This window comes from Simochromis diagramma, unplaced genomic scaffold, assembly GCF_900408965.1.
Source record: "Simochromis diagramma unplaced genomic scaffold, fSimDia1.1 OVJJ01000421.1, whole genome shotgun sequence".
Lineage (NCBI taxonomy): Eukaryota > Metazoa > Chordata > Actinopteri > Cichliformes > Cichlidae > Simochromis > Simochromis diagramma.
In genome coordinates this window covers 6,162,762-6,181,462 of record NW_024387250.1, presented here as the reverse complement: position 1 = coordinate 6,181,462, position 18,701 = coordinate 6,162,762, and the positions used below count along the sequence as shown (strand labels likewise).

At 44.8% G+C, this 18,701-nt stretch overlaps 1 protein-coding gene and 1 long non-coding RNA gene across 7 annotated transcripts in view; one reads left to right on the top strand and one right to left on the bottom strand.

The window, feature by feature from the left end:
- zmiz1a (zinc finger, MIZ-type containing 1a) overlaps window positions 1-18,701 on the bottom strand; it is a 107,212-nt gene that overhangs the window by 70,116 nt on the left and 18,395 nt on the right. For 5 of the 6 annotated variants that reach the window (XM_040001020.1, XM_040001015.1, XM_040001016.1 and 2 more), the window contains exon 2: window positions 8,622-8,737. The exons of the other annotated variant lie outside the window; for it this stretch is intronic. The gene's annotated coding sequence lies outside the window, so the exon portion shown is untranslated. The remainder of the gene's footprint in view (window positions 1-8,621; window positions 8,738-18,701) is intronic. 6 annotated transcript variants of the gene reach the window in all.
- Window positions 828-10,163, top strand: LOC120714690. The gene is made up of 3 exons (XR_005691475.1): window positions 828-1,222; window positions 6,901-6,905; window positions 10,153-10,163. It is a non-coding gene; the product is annotated as an uncharacterized LOC120714690 (long non-coding RNA).

Genomic DNA, 18,701 nt, shown 5'->3' with positions numbered 1-18,701 from the left:
AACCTAAAGAACATAAACAGCAGTGTGTGGTTACAGGGCTGCGGAGGCAGCTGAGGAGCCAGAAGAGGCTGACACTGACAGCACAGGATCTAAAGTTGCACTAATGTTGTCACGGCTGCAGCAAAATTACAGGCAACGTCAATGTGGGAGCTCACGCCGCTGCTGAAATTAGCCCGGGAGACTTAGGTGACGCTATTTCCTTGATTCATTAAGTCATACGAGTCTTGCCGTCTTGCTGAGATAACCCATCAAACAGTCAGAGAAAGGTCAAGGAAAGTTCAAACATTGAGAGCGCTCTCTAAACTGTACAAAATCTATCCATTTCCCCAGCCCACATCCAGCTCAGGTTGCACACATTCACTCCAGTGGGTGCAAACTCTCGACTTTTAGGATAACCACAGAGCCACCGTGCAGCCTAAAGCCTCGCTAATGCTCTTACATCTTTGTTTTAAATATTCCATTACCTCACTCCAGGGCCATCTTGATTGTTGAAAAGCACATGTTTGTAATCAGATGACAACACTCCAACAACAGATGACTTCAATCAAAACAATCGATGGTCAAAAACACACCATATTAGTAAAACATAAAAACCTATGATTTATATGAACAAAGGAGATTGCCCGATTGTTTAAGTACTGAAAATCCTTCCACTTGGTGCCTTTAACTTCTCTTCAGCATGTTAAATGATAGCAGCTGTTATGACTACCATTATCCAGCGTGAGAGGCCAAACCTTTTACTAAACAGCCGTCGGCGGTTTTTGACGTCTTAGCCTTCACATTTATAAACTGACAAACATTGAATATTTCAATAAAGACTAAACAGACCATCTAGGTTGACTTTTGGAAGTATTTCGGGTGGGCACGCTCTGTGCACAGCGATTTTCAGCTTCACACCGTCTCACTGTGCCTCCCACACTCACATTCTGTTGACCCAGGAAATTTAAAACCGTATGCTATTTTTATTTAATATTTCATGTAAATTGTGCCACCTACACAACGCTGACAGACTCGCTTGCCTACTACCATGTCTTCTCATTACAGCCTCTACAAGTTATTCTAAGATTAAACTAACCCTCTGCCATCAGCCAGCAGCGTGTGCATGTTTAAAGGTTCTGCTTCTTCAAAATGTGGGTCATTATTCACTGTCTCTACTTATTAACAGTGTAAGATAGTAAAAATTCTGTTCCCACTGACTCCACAGGAAACAGCTTCAAATTTCGTGTTTCTCTGCAACTTCTTGCTAACTACTCAGGAAGTAAAGCCTGAAAAAGTGGCACACTTTCACCTTCAAAGTAAAAGATAAGTCTATGTGTTTCAAACTTTTGCTTTGAAAGCGAATTGTCTTCATTTCCAGTTTGGTTCTGACTTTCTACAGTTTCCCTATAGCTCGGACAGTAGCTGCACAGTGTTTGTAGACAAGAACATCACTTCCATTCAAAGTAAAACCACAGCAATATGCTATGAACCAAAGCAACCAACACTTTTCTCTGGCAACAGGTGGTTGCCAGTTCTATAAAGTGACATGTTCATATGCCTGTGTGGCTGGGGCTTAGGTAATAATTTTCCCTCCAACAACCATTCGGTGAACCGGCGGTTGCCAGATGGTTGCAGATCAGTCTCTAAGCCTGTGTGAATGGGGCCTTGTTCGCTCTATTCTACATTGTGACTGTAGCTGTCCCACGTCCAAAATGTCACGTCACTTTGCGGTTACGTGTCTGCAAAACTTCAATACAGCAGTGTTCAGGCTGACCAAGAGAGACACTTCACAAAGCCTGTCATTCAACAAAGCATGAGCACACCAGCGCGAAGCCGCTTTGAAAGGTGTGGCTCATCCAGGCTAATCTGGGCTTAGTCAAGGATGGGTATCATATTTTAACGGCAATTTACTGATACTGTTTATCGACACGGTACTCTAGCTGCACTCCTATTCTCTCATTTGTGATATTTTTAGAAGAAAAACCATCAATCATCAGATATTCGTATCATGGTGAACCTGAAGATAACCACCTTCGGCTCTGCTGGTGTCCTTTACGCTTACTTAGCACTTAAGATATAAAGTTCTATATGTGCACTGTACACTCAATACAGTATACTAAATTTTGCTGAAGCTTTTGAATACTCTCTCAGATTCTGATCTAGTAAGTGTAAAGTCAGTCCTGTAGTGTAGCGGGGCACAGCATCCTTGCTGGGGAGGCTGCTGCAGTAGGGGTGTGCTTTTGCCATTTGGGGTTGTGCCTGGTCTTCAACCATGATCGGCAAGTCGGCATGCCAAAGCTACAACCACATAAAAGCAGTTTTGCTACAAATACAGGCAATATAGATGTATGTAACACATATTTACTGACTAAAATTACAACATTAAACAGTGTGTTGCAAATATAGGCTTTACAGCACTTATGATCTCGTTATCTTAACAGATAAGCTACACAACATACTGATTTCCCCAAAGTGTTCCTTTATCAGGGAAAAACTGAGACTTCTGACCAAACATCTGACTAAAACACTGCCTCAGTGAGGAGATATCAGGGGAAAGCAGATTCTAGATGTACTGACAGAGTGGAAGAGCTTTCAAGACAGCTGCTCTAGTTTCTCTCTGTCACTCTCGCTGACACACACACACACGCCTGTGCGCACACACACGCGTGCTCGCGTACACACTCCACTCCCTCTCTCCTTTTTAGCCAGTGACAGCAGGCACCCAGCGATGACACGAGGAGTGTCTCTGGCAGCCAGTAAGGCAGCACTAAACAGACAGAAATATCTGCTCTGACAGACGGACAGACCATCACCCAGTACGACATGCTTGCAGCTGTCACTGTTCTCACCGCTCCTCTTCCCCAGCCCTCTGGTTTGACTTTGCTTTATGTGATTCTCCCTCCACCCTAAACAGTGCTTCCCTCCTTTTCTCCTTCCTACAGCCATCATGTACGACACTAACGACCCCTCCTACGTTTGAGACACTGCACTTGGCTCCTGTTGGTTTATGGCAAGAAGAGGAAGAGATAGAGATCATCAAGGGGCGTGAAAGAGGAGCACCCTCTATGAGCTTTGGCCTCCACAGGTTTAGCTCTTTGCTCCTTTCATTCGGTCTTTCTTTTGCTCTTAAGAGTCGTGTGCTTTCACACAAGTATCTGTTCTCAATCTTTCTCTGTCTCTTTAGCTCGCTCTTTCTCAGTAACAGCCGTTCTCAATTAGGAGGGTCAGGGAGCGGAGCGGAGAAATAACTCAGCCTCTGGTATCTGGAGCTGCAAGGACCCGGAGATCAGCAGCAACAAGAAACCACCGCTGAGTCGAAACCTGGGCTGCGGATACATGTTTGCACGGTTGTGCGCGTTGCATAAATCTGCGCTGTGTCAACAGGTTGTCACTGACCTCTGACTTCCATATTTAAACACACACGAATATGACAGAGCTGCTAATGTTTTGACTGGCACATTCTCCTGGAGTGTGGAGCTCTTTGCCGTTCAATCTAAAGATTCTGGCTTTAAAACAATGGAAAATCATTCGCGCACAGGCAGGCACACCCATGGACTGAGTCTTCGCCCCGTGGAGAGAGCTGCTTTAATTGCTTTGTTTCAATGGTCCCCTCTGAATGGGAGAGGAGCTGGCGGCTGCCGTTTACAAGACACATCTGCAGGTGTTGCATTTCAAACTGAGAAACTCAAGCTGTGAGAAAGAAAACATACGCTAACAATGACAGAAACATAGGAATATTAAGGCAGATTGTCCCTCTGTCTTTTCCTCTCTGTCTCACACACACACACACACACACACACACACACACACATTGCAGGTGCAGCAATGTTCAGCAGTCCCCTCCAGGCCATTGAGGCACATCTGAGTGATGCCATACTCAAAACTCTCTTTACCTCTGTGTCTCCTTCTATAAAAATACTGACTTTAATGTGAGACAATGTAAAACATAAGACCACACAAAGCCGAGGCACACTATATTTAGGAGGGGCTTGTCAAATTTTCAATGAGTCTCCAGCACTGTGTGATGCTTCCAGGTAAGAATTAAGAGTCTGATCAAAGCCGCCTAACGTGGCTTCGGGTTAGGTTGGTGTATGTCTTAGATAACCTCTCCACAGCTGATACACTGCATGAAAAACTACTTTACTTTGTTGCCATACAGCCACTGCTGCACAGCAGCTTCCCCCCTACAGACTCCAAAGCTCATTTGGAGCATTTTTTCACACTTTTAATTTGAAACCTCGCGGAGCAGTGTCTCTATGAGAATCAGATCTGTTTGTTAGAGCTGGGAGTCGAGTAGTTTGGAGGATCTCGGGTAGCGTGTCTCCTAATTCACTGAAAGAAAGAGCAATCAGCTAAGCTTCAGATGGCACCCAACAGACGACAGATTCAATCTCCTTTCTTCGAGCGTCTCTATTGTGACGTTCCCACATGCTGGTGAGCACGCCGCGTTGCTCACATTACTGATAATCTATGCAAATAGGCCACAGATTGACTAGAATGTATCTAATTGAGAAACATATGTGTCACACTCAAAAATAATAATTCTTACATCTCCCAGTGTGCGTGTGTGTTTATTTCCCCCCCCCTTTACTTTATTTCTGTCAGCATTCGTTCATTTATGCAGTTACATGTGACTGTGATGTTGGCGTCTTGCCGTTTAAAATGAGGACACGGTGTATCTTTTGTTTGTCGGTACAGCGTTGGGAGTATTCCTCGCTCTCACCTTCTCTCTCTCTCGTTGTGAACCCTTCTGCGGCATCGCAGGAACGTCCTGGCCATTATGAGAAGCCATTAATGAGTGCGTGGCGTGGCGTGTTGTGATGCGCGGCATATTACAGCCATTCATCAGAGTCAGGAGACACTTGACAGGCGACAGCCAACAGGTTGTGTAATCATATAACACAGCCATGTCAGGCCTGCCACAGCTCCGTGTCCCATTCAGGCCTCTAATGTTGTTTTCCTCTGGGTAATTGACAATACCAGACAGAGAGACCCAGTGATGGATAACATAATGGACCGACAGGCACACAAAGATGGCGGCCCACCGCCAGAGTGATGTCATTTCATTTTATATCAGCTTTTGGAGATATCTGCAGCAAATTTGTGCTTCTTAAAGCTTTGGTCTGCTTTTCCTTCTTCTTGGGTTTGTAATTACTGAAATGGGGCAGCACAGCGATCTCACGAAAACGAGAACTTCAGCAATGTAGTAGCTCACGCGGCTACTACTACTACTACGGCAATGTACCCTTGACCTTGACCTTGAGTACAGTGTGGTGAAAACCCATTAGGTGATTACTGTGTGCAGATTTCACTATAATTTGACGGGCACTACAGGAGGAATCAGGTGATAAAGAAGGCAAAAAACATTATTAATCATCCTGATCATGTTTTGTGATCCGAGCTCAGGAAGTTGCTCTCAGTGCAGAACAAATAGATACTTAAATCTCTCATTCCCTCAGCTATTAGATCGCTTAACTCTTGACAGGGGTTATTTAGTTTGACTTCTTTTAATGATTGCTCATTTTAGACACATTTCTTTCTCAATCTATTTATTTTCTTTGGTTTTTTTTAATGAGTTTTACTATTTACTGCTCTTTGCCGACCGATCTCTTTGTTTGACACACCTTGACACTCAACAGTGTTTGTGGTTAGTGTTTCAGGTTTGTACGTTGTATGTCTATAATTAGGTAGGTTGTGATCAATAAAGTGAGTTGAAAATGGAAAAGTGCCAGTAAAACAACAAATACGACGCTGAACTTGAGCACAGTTTCGGTAATGACTGATTACTGTGAGTGATTACACTTGTAAGTTTGACTGAATCCTGTGCAAGGAGTAGCAATTCTTGTGAACTGACACCAGAGGCCTCGTCATGGCGTGAGCTCAGCCGTCCACATGAGCTAGCAAGAGAATTTCAAAACAGCAGAAATCCCACCCTGAGAGCTTCCTGTTTCATAGTGACTGTTGAGAATGATACGTTAGCAGAATGCTGGTGTTTTAAAGGCAAAGTGAAACGACAGCTGTATTGTTTCATTCCAACCAAGAGTGTGGCTGACTAAACTAAACTAAAATAAAATGTTGGCCTTGTGTGTTTAGAAGCAGGCGTCGAGCTTACGTTTGTTTTTTGTTTGGAAGGAGTTCAGAAGTTCGTGCACTTCCTATCTGGTCGTACCTGTATAAATGCCTGCCTGCTCTGCATACCTGTTTGCGCCCCACCCTTCCTCCTCTGTGTCTGCTTGTCTTCCTCTTTTGCAGGTGCTAAGAGGATCTGCCTAGCTAGGGAGCTCAGGAATTCTGTTTGTAAACCACAATGACTGTTTAAAGCGATTGGCCAGAGTCATAAATATGAAAAGCGAGACAAATATCATCTTTATCCATTAAATAAAATCATTAAAACCATTGATCCAAGTTATTGTGGTGATTAGGTCTAAAGATGACAAAGTTAAAGCAATTACAGTGTACCAGCAGGCCATCTGACGCTCAGGAATGTGCGTCTCCTACTCTGCACAACTCCCAGCTCCGTCAGAGAGGAAGAGGTGGCCCTGAGGCTGTGTTAGACATTGTTAAGGATAGCAAGTATCCTCACACAACCTGTTCTGCTCTGTCCCTAAGCTGGAGAAGAGAAGACAATGTTCTCTCTTATCCTCCCACTCTCACCGCTTCATACCTCTGCTTGTTTGTGAAATGCTTCTTGCAGCACAAAATCCAAAAACGGCCAGCTTGTGCGTGTGAAAAACAGGGCGTAAGATGTTAACCACAATGAAACTCACCAGCAAGGATAAAAATAAACACCCCCTGTCTTTTGAATATCATCACTGTCTCCTAAGCTGGAGGTAAAACTCCTTAGAGAATAATAGTTTTGATTAGACTCGCTGTCTGTCATTGTGTCTTCGTCTTGCCTTTCTCTCACCCCTTCACATATAGTCGATGTACAGTATACGCAATCAAAAGAAAAAAGAAGATGGGAAGAAAGGGACAAAACAGAAAAGGCAAGAAAAAAAGAGGAGGGTGTAGGACAGTGGATGGCGGAAAAATAAAACACGAATGAAAAAGGAACGCCGAGAATGGGATCATAAATCTGTCACAACAGAATGGGTGAGAGGCCTGGAAGACCTAAAAGGGCTTATGTCATTGTTTTCCAAAAAGCTCTGTTTTCCTTCTTCACATGTACACAGGCCCCGCAGCTACGCTGTAACCCTGTGACGCAGAAAATTTCCCCTTTAGTGTGGTCACACACTGAAGGAGTCCACCTAACCGCTGCGAACAAAACGCACTCCTCCTCTCTCCTAAATCTCAGCTTCATCGCCTCACAACGGCCGCATTGTTCGACCTCAACAGTGGCCACGCTGTGCGCCGCTGACGTTAAAAAGGCGTGCAGTTAGAAGCTACGGGGATAAATACTCTTCAGTAAACAGCAACAGTCTGTAACGTGTTTGCAGCAATGATAGGCTTTCTAAACAAATTAAGCCAAAGCGGCTCTACATTACTCATCCTGGCCGGCTGTCTGGCCAAATTCTGTCTCCACTGCACAGTTGTTTGATCAACTGTTTGTGCCGAGTCTATGTGTTAATGTGAGGGAGGGAGAGAGGAAGAACAGATATGAGTCCACGGGCTTGAGCTGAGACGAATACAGCACGACAGCCGCAGGGAGAAGCAGTGAAACTAGTCTTCCTATACTTTCATGTGTCTGCAGTCGTGTGCTGTCACATTCGGAAGCTCTGTTCTTTCTTTCGCTGTGCATTACTTGTCAGTCTGCTGATGGTCGGCGTGTGTGTGTGTGTGTGTTAAACCTGTCACTTTCTGCACTCTGAAGTCCGTGTCCTAATCGCTTTGGCTGATCCCTGCTAGTCGGGTGTGTACGGTATTTGTGTCGGGCTGGCTATATGTGCACACGAGTGTTTGTGTGCAGGGCAGATGCTCCCAAAGCATAGCCTTTGCTCAGCATTCACACACACACACACACACACACACACACACACACACACACACACACACACACACACACACATAGTATTAAGGAAGATTACCTTGCACTTTATTTATTTATTTGCTTCCTAAACTGCCCCCACCCAACTCCCAAAGCCCCCCCTCCCCCCAAGTGATTTTTCTTAATCCCTGGTGGAAAAGAAAACGGGAGGCAAATAAAGAGTGTAATATTGGAGCACTACAGACCTACTTTTTAAATGGCCGATAAATTTTCAGATTTAGGGCAATGAAAAGTGCACCAGACCTTTGAATGGGAGCCACAATAAGGTCCCGGTAAGCTCTTTTAAAGTACAGTGTGCCCTACTATTACTGTTTGTCACTACAAATCTCTTTCGAGCTAGACGGGTTTTTTTTTGGAAATCAAAGGTTCTTGAATCATAGCATGTTTTTTTAATGATTTCTCATTTTGACACTGGCCACAAGCATCATGGTGGGGATTTTATTTTAAAGCAAAGCCTGCACAGCGCCTCATAAACAGCAGCTGCAGACTGCTTCCTTAGCTGCTAGCTCAGGAGCGTCCAGTCAAACCAGCCACATCACTCCCTCACTTTTTCTCTGCGTGCCAAGTCGGCTCCAAGTCAGGAAGAAAAAGGAGGCAGGATTGATTCAACCAATGTGCACAATCGATGAGATGCGGAATGAGAGAAAGATCCGTTTACCTGCGTGAACCTTGACCTCGGTGGTAGTGCCGCTGTGGTCGCCACCCCCTCCCCCGCCCCGCCCGTCATGTATTCCTCACGCAGGGTCCCTCGCTGACCTCTCCTTAAGTGGCGATCTGAAGGGAAAGCGAGACAGAAGAAGAAGGCTGTCACATTTCTTTTAATGGAAAGCCAGTGAGAGCCTGGTTCAGACAGAGGACAAATGTATCACAGAAAACAAAAAAAATCCACCCCGGAGTTGAAAAATGTGTGCGGGAAGCCATGAGGGAGTTTGCTATACTGCCCCATTTACTCTACCTCCTAACCCTGCCGGAGAGCCAATGAACCAATAAACAGCTGCACCACCAATCACACTACCGTGCGTATATACTGCAGCAGCAGTCCTATGTAAACCCCCCACCACCCCCATCCACGCGACCCCACCACCCCCACCCCTGCTGCACAGGAACAATGTCCTTCCTAAAGGTTATCAGCAGCCTGCTGCTTGGTCAGCCCTCATTCTGAATCCATTACACACAGAGCATCGAGATTCACTGCCTTAATACACCTCTCTTAGTCTCTCCTCACTGCTTCACTGCGCCCTTTACAGGCCGATACAAATCCAGCGTAGGCCCAGAACACACAAATTTACACGGGTTTTGAGATTAGCCTATCAGAACTTTTCCTTTCTGTCTCTGTGATTGGTACAAATTTCATCACCACAGAAGCTGTGATGATGAAATGGAGTACTATGCTAGCCCCTACCCTTGACCACCGATGTCCAAATGCTCCAAAACTGACTTTGTCATACACTTTGATTTATGGCCAAATAACTTTGAAACTAACCACAGCTGTACTCTGTGTTTGATGTAAAACAGCAAATGTTGCTTAGTATAAAAAGCTAATAGACTAAATCATTTCGGCGTCCTGCAACATTACTGCAATAAAGTTTATAATAACTGACAATAGTAGTCCCCCAGGAAGATACACAATCCCCCTACTTCCTCCAGTGTTTCTTCACATGCAATCTGGTCAAGAAGTAGAATAAGTCTAAAAACTGCAGTTTAGAGTCAAAACGCGGACAGCTAAAATCTTGTTAAAAGTCTGGGGATCCAGAAGTGTATGGTTGATTGATTTCTCTTAGATCACTTTTGTTAGTGTCCATATTTTGCAAAAGTTTGAAAACAGGAGTTTTGCTTCAATCAGCAAAAATCAGCACTCTTTGTCCTGGCAGCAGATGTTAGCTGAAGCTATAATAAAAGGAATAAAATGACTGAAATGCATAAAAGATAACACCATGTAAAAAAAACAAACAAAAAAAACACCTAAAATCGCTGATACGGTGGTCACTACCATCCATATTTCCTGTCTCTCTTTACTATTCCCATCAATAAAGGCACAAAATCCATGTGATGCAATGGCAGGCACCTCACACATCACGGCACCTGCTCGTTCATTTATTCCATGATGGAAAGGGAACATACTGAAGACTATAATGTGAGAAGGGGGGGGGGGGGGGGGGGGGGGGGGGTTGTGTGCTGATTTTGGACAGAGTCCAAAAAAGAAGAGGACAGGGCAGAGAAGAAAGCCATAAATACGCAGGGAGGCGAGCAGGTGTTCGAGAAATATGATTTGCGGGGCTCTACGTAGCACGCGGTGCTGACAGGTAAGCCTATTAGGTTGCTATTACCCAGCTATAACATGCACCAGTGTTTAAAGGTGATGGGTTTAAGAGAGAGTTATACATTTATTTTTAAAAATGCAGCAACTACATCATTACTGAGCTGGTTTCACATTGACTTAATTCACTGCGTCGCCTTTTTTTGTTTTTTCCGAGCTGACATAATTCGGCAGCCGTGAAAGAAATACGTGTTTCGCGTCGCCTTGTTGAATAAAAAACAAGCAAACAAACAACAGCAAGCTTGTTTTATTGCAGTAGATGTTAGGTCTGATTCGACTTTAGAGAGCAACACCAGGTTTTTCTCTTTTTTTTTTCTCTCATATTCTGAAAACGACATTAGCCTTCACATCCAAAAGAGTGCAAGAGAGAGCTAAACACTGAGATGGCAGTGCATTTCTGCGCATTGAAAACTGCCAGGGAGCAATCAGTGAAGAATGCAAACGTTTATAAGAAACCCAATGCACTAGAACATGGAGATCTGCAATCGAATTTCACTTGAAATACTGCACGAGAGACACAAGACTGCGAGAAAATTGCTACCACTTGAGCAGCACACTACAGATGGTGTTGAGAGCAACACAGCACATAGCAATGTGTTCTTTAATAACGCGGTGAATATTGCAGTGAAAAGCTGAGTAGCTTCTGCAGACTCCTGCTTTTTTTTCCCCTTTCCTGTCAGAAGTGTGAACTCTTTCATCCAGGATATAAGAGGCTGCGGTAAAATCCTCAAAGAGACTAATCGCGTTAAATGAGGTTTGTGTCTGTATCCATGACTTCTGAGTGTGCGTGTGTGTGGGATGTCAGGGGCTGGAGTGAGGGAGGTTGTAGGTGCCTGTGAGCGACTACAAATTCTTGTCACCTTTGAATCTAAACTCTGTCCTGTCTCCGCTCGAGTCAGCCGTCTCCTGTTTTACTCGGTCAATGCTTCAGTCCTGGTAACTGTATCAGTTGATCGGGGTGCGCATTTACGGAGACACGAATACATTTTCTGTGGTCTTAAAAGTGATTCAGTTTCTGAAGATGACAAAGCCTAAGTTTGCCTTTTAAAAGCCTTTAACACCACCACATTTACTTTGGCTTTCTGGAGGGGAATCCTCGCCTCAAGTGGCCGCTCGTACAGTTCAGCTCATACAGACGCATTCATACAGAAGCATGTGCACAAGCACGCACACATATGCTATGCATCGAAATAAAAGCAAACCTCATCTTCCTTAAAACAGCCAGGGCTGTCCCTGGGTGTCTTAACACAACTCATCAACTGTTAAACCAGAGAGAGAGGCAGAGCAGTAAAAATCAATGCCCCCAGCACTGCAAACAGCAGTCAATTATGTTAGTTGGAAGAGGAAAGAGCGAGAATTTGCAGCAGTGTCTGGAGAGGTAAGGAGAAAGAAATGGGAGGAATCCAAGGAAGGAAGGAAGGCAGGAAGGAGAAAGTCCCTCTTAAGCTAAAAGCAGCAGGCTAATATATGTAATTGATTACCTCTATGCAAATAGAAGGACTTTAAAAAACCACCGACTGCAATTTAAAGCAGGAGCAGAGGCTCTGAAAATCGATTGACGCCATGAGCGAGAGAAGCCATTTTCCTCTAGCCAAGATAAAACACTTTACTACGAGCTGTCAGATACTTATCAGGAGGAAATTAGCAGAGGAATACCATTTTCCCAAACAAACAGGTCAAGTGTTTCTCCTCTTTTGAGTGGCCTGTCCCACGCTTTCACCATCTCCCGCTCTGATATCATCATCTGTTATTTCCTCCTGTTTAAATGCCAACAGTAAGGGAGCCAGGGCTGTATTTCATTCAAACAGATCATTTGTAATAAAAGAGGGGGGGGGGGGGAGAAAAGCCCCACGCAGGCAGGCCTTGTGCACCGGCAGTAGCCGTCTGTTGTTTGAAACAGAGAGGATGAGGTCTCCGGTTTGGCCTCAACTCCCGGGAGCGACCCCAAAGCCTGCCAGCACCCGCACGCACTCGCTGACGCAAGTCCGTCCTCAATCTACGAGTCCGATCTCACCAAAACAATATCTGAGTTTCTGGCCTGCAGTCGGTGTTACTGGCTGAAAAAAAAGGAGAGAAAACAAGAAAGAAAGAAAACAGACAGAGAACAGAGCACAAAGAGATGTCGAGGCAGGCAGCAGCCCACACAAGACAACTTTGGTGGAGAGAGAGAAGAGGCCAGCTCGGCGTCAACATCAACACCGGTTCTGCAGTCACTGCTCAGCAGGTAATTATGATAACAACGTGTTCCCTAGGCGGCCTCTCTCTGATTTAGTTTCCAAGCACTTACCCTTCCTAAAATCTCCCCCCTGATAACATCTGATATGATTACAAAGTCGAGATCCCTTTCAAAGAGCGCCCACTTATGTGCCTTTAATTTGGTGTACACTAACTTTCCCTCTCGTGACTACTCATTGAAGCTTCTCATCTTATTGTGTACGCCTAGTTAAGATGTTGCACCCTTTGGATTGTCATAACATTTCGGAAAATGCAGTGACATAAACAAACCTCACCTACCGACACCATCCGTTACGGAGCGCGCCACTTGCTTTCTATTACCTTCCACTGTAAACACAGCTTTGCCGCATGGGGAAATACGCCATTTCATTGTGTCTGTTAACATCCAGTTTTAGCAGTGGGAATTCGGCCCTGAATGGAATCAACCGAGCTGACCCTGTGATTACCTCTGCGGTGCGGCATTTTCCTTGGCTGTCATCACAGCCGACCCTTTAAACGGCCAGAGCTGCTCTGCAACAGAGGCTAGGCTGTTGACATACTGAAGACATTTAAGATAATCCCGGAGATGTCTCTGTGATTTCCAAGATTACATCTTCAAAGGGGAAATGCGCCCGGCAGCCTGTACTTGAAAGGGAGAGAGATGCTCTTGTTCTGAAGGAGGGGGTGGAATAGCTCAAGAATGCAATCATGGTTTTGGAGTGGAATAAGGCCTGTCCTGGCTAGCTAAGCTGGCAGGAGGGTGAGAGGATAGGAGGGGAGCGTGGCGAAGGAGAATCAAACCTGAGAGAGAAAACACACCTGTCGGAAGGGGACAAAACACAGCGGGGCTGAGACAGAAGTCTCACCTGTGCGGCCAGACCTGGGCCTGCCTTGTCAAGTTGTCAAGTTGAGATTAAATAGTTATTCATTTCCTCCACATGAATCAACTTTTTTTGCCTAAGAAAACAGACCTAAAAGCTTCACAGTGTATACTTTTATATTTGATTGTGTCATAATGCTGAGGTAGAAATCAAAGCTTCTCAAACCTGAAGGATACGGTCGTTGCTAACCAGGTTTGGGACAAAATATTGCTCTGGTAGCAATTTTCTACTCAAGCACTTTATACCAAATGCCTCACACTGAGATGAACACACTAGAAAGCAACTTGGGGTTCTGCCCAACGATTTGGAGCAGTCAGGGATCGAACCACCAACTCCTGAGGTACAGACACCCTTAATATGGCTGTGATATACCGATACATGCTCACGCTTCCTCTTGTGATATGTGTGGAAACACTCACTACTTCATGGCTTCTTGTAGAGGCAGAAATCAACCTAATGCAGCTAATACAATAAAATCAACCTTTACTTTGTTGCCACATTGTTTCGTTTTTATGCAACAAAACACTGAACTACTCTTTCCAGTCCTCTTCACAATAAAAGTCCAACAGAAATAATACTGGTACTTTTTTTCTGCTCCCTTATTTCCAATGGGTCACTGCATGTTTGATTTGGCACAGATTTTACACCTCACATTTATCCAGGCTTGGAACCAGTTTGTGTCTCTTCCTGGTCTCAAACCAGGGATCTTCTAGAAGTATGATAAGCCTGTTAACCACTATACTATGAAGTCACTATAATTAAAAAAATAAGTGAAGTTAGTTGTGGTGGAAACACAAAGAACCTCATGGGGGAAAGCAAAGAAAAGCAAAAAAACGTAATTATTAAAACTGAACGATATCATACGCAAACACTAACACCACAGTTCAGTGAATACATAATTTGTTTTTCTTCAGTTACACAGATCATAAACTACAAGAAATGACTGTATTGTAATGTATTGAGATTGCAGATTTGCTTAAACTGGGAGCAACGTGGAAACCGGAGACCACAGGACGTGAATGATATTTGGCAACTTCAAGTGACCACAGGTGAAATAACTTCTAGGCAAGCAACAGGAGCATCTACCAATGAGAGGATAGCATTTATTGACAGATGATTTGGACGTAAATACATTAGAGACTCACGTAGGCAAACAGAAACTGGAATCTCCACAAACGAGCAGACGTAGCTTTAGTTTTCATGGGGATATATCGCAAGCTATCCTGTAACTCCTGTCCATATTTCCAGTTCTGACCCACTGATTGGGACCCCCTTCTGTGATGGTTACTTTGAGGTTAAATAAAGCCAGTTTCCCAGTGGATCCACTGACACACCTCTCAGTTAAAACAATTGAATGCCCTGACTGCTAGGTGCCATTTGTTTTATATCTGATCATGCATGCATGTAGATGCGCTATTGGACAACTAAACTGGGGCTAGCGGTATTTTAGAATCCACCTGAACTTTACAATGAACTGAATGCTGGCAAATCTCAGTCCCTGAGTCACTTAATCACTTGAGAAGCGTTTTAAGTGTCTTTATACCATTTGTTTTTGAGTGCAGATATTTGCAGAATATGCTAGATTGAGTCCACACCATCAAAATCTGTTACAAACGTCATTATCTTAGGTCCATCCACTCATGGCGCGTTCAAGTAAAGTTGAGAGGGCAGATTTGTCCTCTGCACACGACCCGTTCTGACAATGAAGGACTTGGGCGCTGTAACTCCAGCGAACATGACTTCACTCCTGTGCAGCCTCCAGGCAACTCTCTCCCACAGAGTGTTTACTGCATCATCACAAAGCATTTTTAGATCCAGTGCATGACATCTGCAAGCAGCCGTGAGCCGCTGCATCTACGCAGAAGACCCGAAAGAGAAACGGTAAATCGAATGCGCCACGTCAAATTAATTAGGAAGTATTAAATAAAAGCAAGAAATTATGACTCATATCTGCAACAAATGTCAGCAGTGACGTCCTGTGTGGCTGTGAGCACCTCTTAATGACTCATGGAAGTGTTCACTAATGTGGCTCTGACGGACATTAAAATCATTCAGCGGGATTCTTTCCAGTCGCTGACCGGCATTGTGATAACATCGGGGTATTTTAACACAGCACACGAGGAAGAGCTGTGAATAACAGAAGTAATAATGGCTATTTAACACCACACAGAGTGGCAGGCAAAAACCCAAATGCGTGTGCTTCCTCTCAGCTGGATTGATGACATCATCGGGACCAGAGCCCAGAGCTGGGATCAAAAAGCACAGAGTGAGGCCTGCCTATTACCAGCTGCACATACTGTACAGCATGAGAAGGCACAAACATCCAGTCAAAGAGGCACACAAGTCACACAACCACCAGAAGGCTATTTATGAGCCGCGGAAGAAAGGGAGACAGAGGAAAACAAATCTGTCATCAGCAGGAGGCTGGGAGTGAGTAGACGAATCGTCTGAATCATAACTGCGTCTCGCAGAAAGGAACTTATTTTAGAATGAGCACCGATAAACTGCTTTACAAGTGTAGGCAGCATTAGGTACAGTATGTTTCCTCTCGGTGAGCTCTGCATCGAGGGCCCCTCCTCGCTTCTCCAGCCTCACTGGCCACAGTTGAAAAATTAATGCAGCAAACTGACAACACTTAGGGCCTCCCTCCCTCTCGCGCTCACTCGCTCTCTCCCCTTCCTCCCCATGTACCAAACAGGATCAATTACCAAAGCAGGGCTCCACTCAGCAGCGCTAAAGAAACAAGAGGCACTCTCCATCACAGCTGCGTGTGAGCGTGCACATGCAAGCATATGTTTGTGTGGTTCGGGCGGCTTATGATGAGCCGAAAGAGGAGGAGGAGGTGGTAATAGTCTGTTTGCTTCTCTAATGACAGCAGCAGAGTGGATTAGTGAGCCTCCTAACCCTTCAGCATCACTCCTCTGAGTGGAGCTTGTAAATAACCAGTTATGGTCAGTGGGAGAAGGAAAGAAAAGATGGAGACACCGAGACTAATAAGCTAACAAGCGCTAAATATGTGAATGTGCAAGCATTTTTTTTTTCTTCGTGCACCTTCATTTGTATGCAGGTGGAGATTTCAAGGAGTTCCATTTCTACAACATCAGCCAAGTTATTCAAATGCAGCACATCTGACTGGAGAGGATAACATAAAGAAAGGCATCAGCAGAAATGGCAGCAGGCAGTAATCCCCCAGCCAGGCCACTTGTGTTTGCCACGCAGGCAGGCAGCGCTGTCAGTGGCAGCACCCATACAGGCCTTATCAGTGACAGCCACAGGGCTATTCTAATAACCCCGCTGATGCTCTGCGGTGCAGGGACAGACGGGGAGATGAGCATGCAGACAGACAGGCGGACAGGTTTCACTTCCCGCATAAAGAAAGAGCCTGAGAGCCAGGTATCAGCTCATGCCTGTGTGTGCTCGTGTGTTTGTGTATGTGGAAAACTTTCCAACATGTAATGCTCTGACAGCTTCATACATGCTGTCACTGTCGTCTGAATACGCTACAAGGTTGACCAGCCCACCTATTAACCCCGCACACGTGCCCACTTTGCATTTACGACAACGTTCTCTAAACGCAAGCATGCTGGTTTTGCAGCCCCCGGTAGGCGCGTATCTGTCTCCGGCATCATTATCACCATTCAAAAGGTCAAGCACAATGCTTCCAGCCTCTTCTTTGTGATTTATGCCTTTGTGCTATTAACTCTCTTCCCATTACTCTCCATCTGTAAATCTAATCACACTCCCTCACTGTTGCAGCGCCTGGTGCTCTCAGGACAGAAGCCGCGGCCGACGGGAAACAGCTTATGTAAATACAACACTGTTGACATAAGACGAGCAGTACACGGTGCCTCGCTGCTATGATGAGACACGCCGATTAGCGTCCAGATAAGAACAGCTATCGCTTTATTGTTCTTTCTTTTCATTTGCTGCAACTGTTCTTTGCTATCTTTTAAAAATCCCGACATCTTAATGTTTATTTCATATCTACAGGATCATTTCCCTGAGCTCACCTTAAGTGACTGAGGTGCTGTTGTTAGTAAAAAGACCAAAAGAACAACAAAGAAATGCAGGCGCAGTGCTGCGGGGCTCCATTTGTAGTCAATGAATAACTCGAATATTGACACCAGTAAATGAGGGTGTCACTCATGACGCAAAGAAACAGAGCAGCGTTCAGCAGAAGCGCTTCCAGGCATTCTCTGCATGTATGTGAGCCAATAATCATTACCTTGGCTTGAGAAAGGCTCCACAACCACTTGAAGCCCCGTGAAAACATCTACTCTCGCGTGCCTCGAAGCAGCCTTGGAGCTCTTTGAGGAAAGTGGGCTGACGAGCCACTCTATGGCTGCCACATGCAGTATAAAGACTTAATCAGGTCTCCCGTGTCTAAGTACAACGATGGCTTCTGAGAGAATTCCCTCTGCAAGGACTGATGGGAACTTCGGTGATGACACAGAGAAGCCTGCAGGCCTGTCAGCTCGTCTCGATGCGGCTCAAATCAGCGCTGGCCTAACGGAGAACTTTTTACCGCGGCGCTGACACGCACTCACACACTGGCTGACACAAATCTCCAGCATCACTTCAGCCATCCACTCAGTCCTTCAACATCATACTCGACATGTGGCGTCTGTGCGTGAGATTTGCAGCATACACACAGACTGAGTCATTCCAGGTTTAAATTTGGATGTTGCATGACACACGACCATCTCAAAATAACGCTCTGATATGCAGAAGAGTGGCAGTGCTTTAGCACAGAGCCAGCTGGACCATAGACTACAGTGAGGATGAACTGGTAAAGGTTACGTTAAGTTCACTTGGCACAAACTCTTTGGTCTGCATCAGTTTCTGCGTTGTATCGAAATGTAAGATCTAATCTTAGCAAAGCAATTTTAGCTCTAGATTTGGTTTCAAGCCCTGGGATAGATTGGCAACCTGTCAAGGGTGTACCCTGCTTCTCACCCTGTGACAACTGGAATAGGCCCTCCCAGCATGCCTGAATTGAAGAAGGAGAAGAAAATGGATGGATTTGGTTTCATTTGATTAATACAAGATTAAACAGAAAAACTGTCAATGAAAAACTTAGTACCCGATGTAGCAAAACGCTAGAAACTTTGCCAAATGCTGCTTTTCTTGCAAGCATCTGAAACGCACGCTATTCAAAACACAAAAGAAGAGAGTTTTAAGAAATCAACGCAAAGCCCTAATCTCTTTGACAGATATCATAACTAAAGATTTCAAGATGGTGACTTATATTTTATGTGCCACCAAAAAAAATGCTAGGAAAGAGCGTTTAATTATTGATGGTACTGGAGTAGGGAGATAACCGCTC